Consider the following 11,241-nt stretch of genomic DNA (forward strand, 5'->3'; position numbering starts at 1 on the left):
TCCTTCCCTAATTTGTGATGATGAGGCCTGGGTGGTGAGAGGACGACATGTGTCATGAATGTGTGGTCTTTACCGTTTTCCAACACCCTTCTTCATGATGGTTGGGCTCTGCTCGTACATGGATGACACATGGCGATATCTGGGAGTGTAGCCGTATTTGTGCCCCATCATAACTCCCCCTTACTCCTTTGGTCCATTGAATGGGCCAAGGGAGTAACGTTTTGTTCGAGCTAAGTCATGATGAGGATATTTACGAGGGCTCCAGGGTGCGAGGAGACGTGTCGTTTTATCCGGCGGCTGTCCTTGGGAAGCGGCAGCGTCGTTAGGAAGGCTGCGTTGTCTCGAGGCACCAGGATTTCTTTCCCGAGTTTAAAAGAGGGGAATTACCCTGGTGCCTTTTTGTGGCTCTTCGTCGCTCTTCTTCTTTCCTTTGCGGTAGGGGTTCTTTTCGTATGTTCTTCAGCAACATGTCTGGCTCTTCTTCACGAGTTAGGGGCAAGGCCTGTTTCTTCCAGGAGTCGTCGAGCGACCCTGACTTGTCTTCCGATCCGGGGGAGGATCTCGTGGCTCGTCGGAAGAAGGCTAAGAGGGGCCCGGGCGCTTCGTCGGGCTTCCCCCCCCTTCGCCTTTCTTCCCTGCCTAGGAAGGACAGATTGTCCAGGTCCCGCGTTGCCCGGGAGTGGTCGTTTTTCTCTCGAGCCTATCGTCAGGGAATGGAACTGTGTGGACGTGTTTCGAAGATGGGTCAGGAGATCGAGGACTTGAAGTGGGAGAACGAGGTTCTACAGAAGAAAGTTCATCTTCTCAACGAGCAGCTGTTGGAATATGAGGTGGACCCCCTGCTGGAGACCTCTTGGGAGGAGGAGGGGAACTCCTCTGGAGAGGAGTCGTTCTCCGATTAAGCTTTGGCTTTCTATGTTTTCCTGCGTGTCTATCCCCTTCTCTGGCGGGGATTTCTGAGGCCTGCGTGCCCTGTGCTGTTTTTTTGGTTTCCCTTTATTTTTGTAGGCCTATGGGCTAGGAGGATGTCAATGGGTAGTTTATGTGTATTTGGGCCGTATCTCTTAATGTTGTTCTTGGCTTGTGATGGAGAATCTCTGTGTTTGCAAGGATTTTTTTTTTTTTTTTTTGGGCCCGAACCTGCGTGGGGTCGGGATAGCGAAGCGTGTCGAATTCGTATGATCTTGCCCTTTACCCTCTACTTCCTTTATAAAGGTTAGGCTTTATGTAGATCTGGGGGCGACGCGTGGCGTGCTTCGGTGATAGCGAAGCGTGTCGAATTCGTATGATCTTGCCCTTTACCCTCTACTTCCTTTATGAAAGTTAGGCTTTATGTAGATCTGGGGGCGACGCGTGGCGTGCTTCGGTGATAGCGAAGCGTGTCGAATTCGTATGATCTTACCCTTTACCCTCTACTTCCTTTATGAAGGTTAGGCTTTATGTAGATCTGGGGGCGACGCGTGGCGTGCTTCGGTGATAGCGCCGTCTTTGTATGCTATCGTGATATGACTTTTAGTCCATTGATTGGCCTCGGGGAGCGGGCCCGAGGCGCCGCTTGGTTATTCAGTAGGAAACGAACACGCGGGTAGTGAGTGCTTCATTTTTCCACACCGGGGTTTCCTATAAGGGTTCTATAAGGGGTGAGCTTTCCTGAAGTCAGGAAGATCGCCCTTTGTTTCTTCTTTGCCTTTTTGATTTCTTCCGGCCTTTCTTCAGGCTTGTCCGAGATGTCGTCGCCTTTCCAGGGTCTCTTTGTGAGCGGCGATCGTAGGTCTGATCGTGACGAGAGTCGTCCGAATAACCAGGAGGCAAACTCTGGCGGGCTGGGGCCTCAGCGAGGGGTTCCGGAGGGGGACATGGATCATCCACCTCCCCCGCACGAGAGGGAGTCTCATGAAGCGTTTATTCACCGCAACCGTTCCTTCTTTTCCTGCGTCCATCGTAGGGGAATGGAGGTTTTTAGCCGGATGAGGGACATGGGTCGGGAGATTGCTGCTTTGCGCGCGGAGAACGATCTGTTGAGGAACCGGGTGCGTTGGTTGAATGACCAGGCCCGTTTTGCTGGGAATCGGCGTTGGGGAAGTTCTTCGGACGGGGAACAGAGTGATAGGGAGCTTTCTGATGCGGAAAACTCTTTCAGGGGCTAGTCCCTCTGAGCTGATTGCGGTGGGATTTCAAAATTTTTGGAGGAAGCCTCTTGTCTTTGCGCTTTCTTTTTTTGTCTTAGGGGTCTTGGGGGCTTCGGGCCTGCGTGCCTATTGTCCTTATTCCCCCCTTTTTGTAGGCCTTTGGGCCAGGAGGAAGTGGTTTATGAATGGCGCCTTTCTTTTTCCTGTTTCTGATGTGTGTTTTCTCCTTACGTGTTTGCTTTTCTTTTGCATGCTTGCTTTCTCGGGCGTTTCTGAGCCCTTGTCGCTGCGTTCGATATTTTCGGCCCGATGGTATTTTGTACGGGGTATCTAGTCGTACCTTTATGATGGGTTCCGAGCTCTTTGCCATCGAACGTGGTTTTTTTCCATCTTATGGAGGTGTATGCCGGGCCCTTGTGACGGGGTCCGAGCCCTTTCTTTATGAACGCAGTTTTTTTTTTCATCTGGTGGAGGTGTATGGATGGCTTGCTGGGGAAGTTATGTCGTGGGTAGGGGTAGAGACGTCCTTTCCGTATGGCGCTTCGACTTATGGCGGTTCCCTTGGGTTTCTCAATCGGCGCCACGTGTGCGCGTCCCATCGACTTAGAAAGGGCGGGAGATCGAACGACAGGTGTCCAAACCCTAGCCCTTTTTAAAGCCTTTTTGGGGATGTCATTTTTTACTTTATTCCTTCGTCTTCCTCGATTAGAACGGGTTTTTCTCCGCGGCGATTCTTCTACGTGTTGCTTGTCGTCCACGCTTCGTTCGGTGAGTTCTGTGTCTTTGTTTCATAGCTTACGATGTCTGTTGCGACTGTGCCTCAGAGCCCCTCTTCCGCGTCGGTAGAGGTGGTGGAGAGGGCTCTGGTGGGAAAGAGGAGGCGGTTGTCTGCAGGGTGTGGGGGCGGCGTCGCTGAAGATGTGCGGCAGCCCACGGAGTTGAGGGATAGTTCCGGGGCCTCCGGGTCGTCGGTGGGGGCCGCTGCTTCGGAATCTCCGGCTCGATTTTCTTATGCTCGTGGGGCGGAGATTGGGGACATTCGACCTGGCGCCGTTATTCGTCCCGGCCGGGTGGCGTGTTTCAGGAATACTTTGGAAAAAGGGGCGGCGGAGAACATTAGGAGGGAGTTCCATATCCCCGACGATTATGGGATTAGAGTCCCCTCCTTTGTAGAAGGGGTGTGTGGGGGTACCACGGAGGAAGAGGTAGCTTTCTACGTGGAAGCTTTCCGGGCGGGGGTTAGGTTTCCGCTCTTGGACATTATAATAGAGGCCCTCGAGTTTTACCAAGTGGCTCCTTCCCAACTGGCGCCTAATAGTTGGCGCACACTCCTGGCCTTTGTGGCCAAGGCGGGTCTTCATAAGGTTCAGCCCACCCTTCCGCTGCTCCGGGCCTGCGTTGCCCTCAGTCCGTTGGTGAAGGGGGAGGACAGCTGGCTTTATCTGACCCAGCGTCCTCAGGTGAAGATTGCAGCGAACTTGCCTTCGTCCATCAAGAAGTGGAAGGAGGAGTATGTGTTTGTTACCCCTCCATCGGGCGCTGGCTGGGATTTTCCTCGTTCTTGGAGGCGCTCCGTTGAGTGGCGGAGGAAGTCCCTTCCCGACGAGTCTGACTACAGCAAGTTTGACTTGGGGAAGCTCGCCTCTGGGGAGGCTATTGACGTCTCCGAGTTTAGGTGGGAGAGGAGCCTGAAGAGGTTTGGCTTGGTGGGAGCTGTGGAGAGGAGGGTCCGTTGCACGGGCGAGGGAACGGGGGAGAGTTCAGCCAGCTATCGTGGTGAGCCCCTCCCCTCTTCCTCTCTCTTTTTTTTTTCTTTGCTTTGAGCGATTGTTATTTTCTTGTTTTTGGCAGGAGAGATGTCTTCTTCTGGTGACGTTGGTAAGGGGAAGGAGGTTGCGGCGGTGACAACGGGCTTGTCGAGCCGTAAGAAAATTCCATCTGACTTTATGGCCGCGGCCAGGCTAGGTCGGTCGCAAGCGAGGCTCGCAACAACTATGCCTTCCAGCCCCTCTGGTCGAGCGGTTGGAGAGAAGGGGCCGGTTAGTTCCTCACCCCCGGGGTCTGAGCATCCTGCCAAGAGGGTCGCCGGCCGCGTGGCGTGTCCTTCAATCTTTGCGGAGGACGTGCCAAGTCGGATGGAGGGGGCGGTAATGACCAAGCTTCTTCTGGAGCGGGCGGAGCTTCCCCCGCAGAGTTTCCAGGTGCGAGGGGAACTGTTTAAGCCTGGCTGGAGGATTGGTGTTGAGGACAGCATTCTTGCGAATCCCCGGGTTGGGGTGGAGCTAGGGGTGACAACTGCCCTTCCTTGTGGCGAGGCTGAGCTGAAAGGCTACGATCGTAGGGCCCTGGGGGCTCAGTATTTTCAATCAACTTCCTGCGTAAGTAACGGGTGGCCAGTTTTCTGATGGTATTTTTCTCTCCTCGCTGTTTTCGAGATTGTATGTTGGAATTTTTCTGATAACTTGCCTTTTGCAGTCCCAAAGTTATGCCAGGAGGATGGTGCAGTGCCTTCTTGAGGATGAGGCTGAGATAAGTGCTGCGGGGGAGCTAAACCGGCAGTTACACGAGGAATTGGACAGAGCCCGGGCGGAGAGAGCGACCTTTGATGACACCGTTGCTCAACTCCGGAAAGATCTCCGGGTAACTGTGGAGGGGCGGAGCCGTGCGTCGGACAAGTTGGCGCTGGCTCGGCGAACTCATGCCCGGGAATTGGCGAAGGCACGGGAGGAATGGCGCGACTCTGCGGATTTTTTAAGGCTGCGGCTGTGTTCAGCGTGGATATTGAAATTGATGCGTTTGCTGAATGCCGGCGGCGTGTTCAAGAGGTCGATCCTTCCTTCCCTCTCGATAAACTGATGCATGAGTCTGAGGTTGATCCTTTGCCGGTACCGGCGGAAGTGGTGGAGCCGGTAGGAGAGGAGGTGGCCGCCCCGGTGGATCGCGTAGTTCCCGAGACTTTCGAGGGGGCCCAGTGATGTTGTGAATGCCTCGGGGGGCTTGCTCTTTTCTTTTAATGTTCCTGGTTATTTGGTCTGTAATAACTTTTGAACTACCTATTTTTTGTTTGGTATGTAACCGTATTGACATCTTTGCATATATACGATGCGCCGCGAGGTTTTCGAATATTCCTCAGGCTTTTGCGAATTTTGTTGGTGAGGGTATTCTTAGTGCACCCCGTAGGGCGTCTGTTTATGGGAGGACTATCTTCCCCTCGAATGATCAGTTCGGGGTTAATGGGTCCCGCCTGCCCTTAAAGGGGGAGGTCTTTTTTTTTTCATGGGGAGCGTTTTAGGGTATTCTCGGGGGGATCGGCCCCGATGTTACCTCTGTCTCACTCCCTGTTTTCTTTCGGGTCCCTCATTTATCGTGGGCCGGAAAGTGGAGATGTACGCTGCTTTTGTAGAAGTGCTTTTCCATTAATTTGTTGACGACAATACATCTTTGCTTCTAGAACAAAAAAAAGGAAACCAAAACACTTGTCATATTTTTAAAAGAAAGGCACGGAACTTACCCTGTCGTTTTACTGATAGAACTTTCGGAGGTTGTCCATGCTCCAACTGCGAGGGACCGGGGTCCCATCGAGGCGTTCTAGTTGGTAGGCCCCGGGTCGAAGTGCTCGAACGACTTTGTACGGTCCTTCCCATTTGGGTGCGAGCTTACCCGTGTTGCGGGGGTCTGATACCTCCGCACGCCGCAGCACCAGATCTCCAGGTTTTACCGAACGCTTTTTTACCCGGGCGTTGTAGTATTGTGCCACCTTTTGCTGGTAGGAGGCGGTTCGGAAGAGGGCTTGCTCTCTTTTCTCGAGCACGAGATCGAGGTTGTTCCGGAGGAGTTCGGAATTTCCCTGCTCGTCGTAATTCGCGGTGCGGAAGCTGGGGAGGCCAATTTCTAGCGGAATGACCGCTTCGGTCCCAAAGGTTAAGCTAAAAGGGGATTCTCCAGTTGCGGTCCGTGGTGTTGTTCGATAGGCCCAGAGGACGCTAGGGAGTGCGTCCAGCCAGTTTTTTCCGGCTTCTCCCAATCTCTTCTTAAGACTTTGTAGCAAAATCCTGTTGGTTACCTCGACCTGCCCGTTGGCCTGCGGGTGTGCTACGGAGGCGAAACGGTGTTCGATGCTTAGGCTATCACAGAATCTGCCAAATTCGGCGCTTGCGAACTGGGGACCGTTGTCTGTTACAAGGGTCTTTGGAATGCCGAAACGGCAAACGACGTCGTGATAGAAGAACTTCTCCGTCGCTTTGGAATTGGGTTTCACCACGGCTTTGACCTCAACCCACTTGGTGAAGTAGTCGATGGCGACGTATAACATTGTATGCCCCCCGGGGGCCTTGGGGAATGGTCCGAGTAGATCCATGCCCCACATGGCGAAAGGCAGGGGTCCTGCTATCGCGGTGTACGGTGTAGCCGGTTGGTGGGGGGTGGTTGCGTACCTTTGGCATGGGCTGCATTTTTTGACGAATTCCTTTGCGTCCCTAAGGACCGTGGGCCAGAAGTAGCCGTGCCTTACGATTTTCTGGGCTAGGGTCCTGCCGCCTCCATGGTCTCCGCAGATCCCTTCATGTACTTCTCGTAGCGCGTAGTCTGATTCGGAGCGTACCAGGCATCGGAGGTACGGCCATGTGTATGACTGTTTGTAGAGCCTTGCGGTTAGGCGCCGGGCTTCCAGCTTATCTGCGGGTAGTATACCGTCTTTCAGGTATCGTATGATGGGGTCCATCCAGTTTGGCCCTGGTGGAATCTCCAGAACTTGTATCTCGTCGATGCTGGGGTGGGGCAGGATTTCTGTGAGCACGGTGCCGAAGTCATGGGTCTCTTCGGCGGCCATTCTTGATAATGCATCCGCTCGGTTGTTCATGTCTCGCGGCACCTGGAGGATCTCTACCTCTCCCATCCCCTGCAGTTTCTCTTTTACCTTGTGGAGGTATTTTTTCATTCTGAAGCCCTTGGCTTCGTATATTCCGTTTACTTGGTTAACGACAAGCTGTGAGTCGCTATAGACTTTCAACTTGCCCGCGCCGAGCTCCGCGGCTAGACTTAGTCCTGCTAGTAAGGCTTCGTATTCGGCCTCGTTATTGGAGGCTTTGAAATCCAACCTGAGGGCATATTCCAGTGTGAACTCTTCTGGGCCGTGGAGGACCACTCCCGCTCCGTGTCCTTTATTGCTGGCGGAGCCGTCAACGTGCAGGATCCAAGGGGTCTCGTTGTGCTGTTCCGAGGAGTCCTGCATCCCGTCGTCGCAAACCGTGTGCGCAGTGGGGCCCCCGCCGCTCCCCATTGTTGCTGGTTCTTCGTCCGGGGCCGTGAATTCCACTATAAAGTCAGCGAGGGCTTGAGATTTGATAGCCGGCCTTGGGCGGACTTGTATGTCGAACTCGCCCAGCTTGACGGCCCAACTTACCATCCTACCCGAGGTCTCTGGGTTTTGGAGAATCTTCCTGAGGGGCTAGTCGGTTAGCAGGACTATGGGGTGGGCCTGGAAGTAGGGGCGGAGCTTTCGAGCGGCACTGACGACTGCGAGGGCGAATTTCTCTATGTTCGAGTATCGGATTTCTGCACCGTGGAGAGTCTTCCTCACGTAGTACACAGGGTGTTCCTTTTTGTCGCTTTGTTTGGCCAACACCGCGCTTACTGCCGTGGGGCTGACGGCCAGATATAAAAATAGCTCTTCCCCCGGCTCGGGTTTGGCGAGTACGGCCGGTGTCAGGAGGTATTGCTTCAGAGAGTCGAAGGCCTCTTGGCAGGCCTGGGTCCATTCGAATTCCCGTATGTTTTTTAATTGTTTGAAGAAGGGTTGGCACTTCTCTGCTGATTTGGGCATGAATCGGCCGAGGGCCGTGATCCGTCCTGCGAGCCTCTGTACTTCTACTGCTGTCGTCAGGGGTTCCATGTCTAGGATGGCCTGGATTTTTTCTGGGTTGGCGTCGATCCCTCTTTGGCTGACCATGAACCCCAAGAACTTTCCGGAAGCTACCCCAAAGGCGCATTTCACGGGGTTCAGCTTCATTCGGGCTCGTCGTAAGCTGTCGAAAGTTTCCTGAAGGTCGGAGATGTGTCTGGCGGCTTCCAGGCTTTTTACCAGCATATCGTTGACATACACCTCTACGTTCCTTCCAATTTGCGTTTGGAATAGCTTATTCACGAGCCGCTGGTAGGTGGCGCCTGCGTTTTTTTAACCCGAAGGGCATGACAGTGTAGCAGTAGACGCTCTGATCGGTGATAAACGCTGTTTTCGGGATGTCTGGCTCGTGCATTTTGATCTGATTGTAGCCTGAGAACGCGTCTAAGAAGGTGAGAAGTTCGTGTCCGGAGGTGGCGTCGATGAGTTGGTCAATGCGCGGGAGGGGATAGGGGTCTTTTGGGCAGGCCCGGTTGAGGTCGGTGAAGTCTATATAGGCCCACCATCCTCCGCTAGCTTTCTTGACCATCACGACGTTTGACAGCCACTCGGGATACCGGATTTCCCTGACGAATCCGGCTTGTAGCAGTTTTTCCACTTCGGCCTTTATGTGAGTTTGGCGCTCTACTGCGAAGTTCCTTTTTTTCTGCCGGACGGGTTTAAGGGCGGGGTTCACATTCAACTTGTGGACGGCCATTTCCTTGGGTATCCCGGGCATGTCCTTGGCGGACCATGCGAACATGTCTTTGTTTATTCTGAGGAAGTTGATCATCTGGTCTCGCAGAGGGCCTGTTAACATGGAACTTATCCGGACTTGTCTCTCTGGCTGATCTTGGGTCAGGGGGATGGAGTCTAGCTCCTCGGCGGGCTCTCCTCTGATTGCGCGAGCCCGCTGCCGAGGGTCTTCACTGCCGATTGTGAAGTTTTCGGCTGGGGCGTTGGTTCCTCTCAGGCTTGCCGCGTAGCACTGGCGTGCTATCATTTGCTGTCCCCTGACCTCTCCTACTCCGTCCGGAGTGGGGAATTTCATCTTGAGATGGGGGGTGGAGACTACGGCTCCCAAGTCTCTGAGAGCAGGGCGCCCAATGATGGCGCTGTAGGTGAACGGTATGTCTACGACCAGGAAGGTGGTCAGGATGGTTTTCTGTAAGGGGTACGCTCCGAAAGTCACGGGCAAGTCGATCTTGCCGTCTACCTGTACGGATGCCCCGGAGAAACCGTAGATGGAGTATTCCGCGGGTCCCAGCCTTTCCCTGCCCAGCTTCATTTCTTTGAAAGTTTCGAGGTGCAGCACATTGATGGAGCTTCCTGTGTCCACCAAGATTTTTCCTATATCGAAGTTGGCGACGACTAGCCTGATGACCAGTGCATCGTCATGCGGGACTTGCAGCCCGTCGAGGTCTTTGTTGGAAAAAGTGATGATCTGGTTTTCATGGGGTGGATTTGTTCGGGCCTTCTTGGAAGGTATATCCATGGAGAATACCCGCTCCGCGTATGCCCGCCGACCGGCTGTTGTCGGCCCTCCCGCCGCGGGCCCGCCTGCGATGATATTGATTTTTCCTATGATGGTAGGCGGTTGCTCGCGAGCCTGTGGCTGTTCGGGGGGCTCGCTTTTTCGGGGGCGCTGGTGGCGGCTCGTGTCGTGTCTGCTGCGGGATCGGCGTCGGCTTTGTGAGTGATGCCTATCGGGGGATCGGTGTCGGCTTGTGGACCGGCGGCGGTTTGGTGACCGATGCCTACCTCTGGGTTCGTCGAGCGGGCGCTGGGCCTCGCATGGGCTTTTGTCAGGACTCCTGAGGTATTGGTTTAGGTGTCCTTCTTCGGCCAGCCTTTCCAGCTGGAGGCGGAGGTGGAAGCAGTGGTCAGTTTCGTGGCCGTGGTCCCCGTGGAATTCGCAGAATTTCCTGGCGGACCTCTTCTTTGGATCTGTGGCCATTTTCTTGGGGGGGGGGGTCAGGAGACCCTGATCCCTAATAGCTGATAGAACGTGGGAGAGGGGGAACTTTAACGGGGCGGTTCCCAGCCTTTCGAAGACGGGGATAGGGTTACGGCCTGTCTGTCTTTCATCGGTTCGTGGCCTTATGGCCCTTCGGCCGTCGCTTTTTCTCTCGTCGGGGCCGGGCCGATTCTGTTCTCGAGCGCAGGCTTCTTCTGCTCGGACGAACTTATCAGCCTTTTATTCAAGCTCCTGTAGGTCCCGTGGGGGCTTGAGGGTGAGGTGCAGCTGTGGACCCCGATCCGGAGAACGATGAGGTGAGGAGACAGGCCCCTGCACCGTCCTCTGGATCATCCACGTGTGAAGGAGAGCTCTGCCAAGGAACTCTCAAAACGGATGCCACCCTCATAGCATAGCACGAGTGGCGATATAAAAAAAAGGGATATGTCTTGATCCGGAACCGGGGTTCGAAACCGAGACATACCTATAATAACTCAGAGTCGCCATCCATGGATAGGCCATGGAACCCTAAAATCAAATCCTCTGTGCAATGGATAACCAGAAATATATATGGGTTCGTGCCTGGTTACGAATGGGGAAGGTCTGAGAGCACCCCCAATTCGCCCGAGTGCAAGCACTTGGTCTCTTATGCCATTTTCATTAATTCCAAAGAAGTTTGAGTAAAAATCATGTGAAATGGGAACAATCCTCAGGAATCGTCTACCTAAGCATGCATTTCCTGAGAATGGAGAAATAAACACGTAAAATGAAATGAAAAATGTGTCACCTAAGCAAAGCTAGGTTATGAGTGACATGCCTAATGGGTGTCTAAGTTTCTGGTGGACACGCACATGCAAGCTACAACCAAAGGTATAGTATCAGTACAAGAAAGTAAGAAAACATATCAAAACATGAGACACAAATCTATGCTATGTATGACGGGACAAGACAAGTCCTAACTCTAATGCAGGACTGGACTCGGACCAGAATGGCCATCCATCCTAGCTGCGCTACGTATCCCGGCCTCGGGAAGAATCGGAGCCCACGTAGTTCGATGCCCTATTCTAAATTATGATGCCTAAGACATCTAGCCCTCTATCCTAGACTCGATCTAAAAGACCGAACCAGTTATTAAAGCTTCTTGTATGATTATTAAAATTCCAGTGAATTGTGGATTTTAGGACACCCTATATGCCCTAACTAATGCAAGTTGATTAGCCTTAGGCTAATGCAGGTGGTTCCTACAATCCTATGTGTAACTAGGCCGTGCAACCTAA

The sequence above is a fragment of the Tasmannia lanceolata genome, unplaced genomic scaffold (assembly GCF_043159265.1).
Source record: "Tasmannia lanceolata isolate RefF3 unplaced genomic scaffold, GAP_Taslan_0.1 ptg000002l, whole genome shotgun sequence".
Taxonomy (NCBI): Eukaryota; Viridiplantae; Streptophyta; class Magnoliopsida; order Canellales; family Winteraceae; genus Tasmannia; species Tasmannia lanceolata.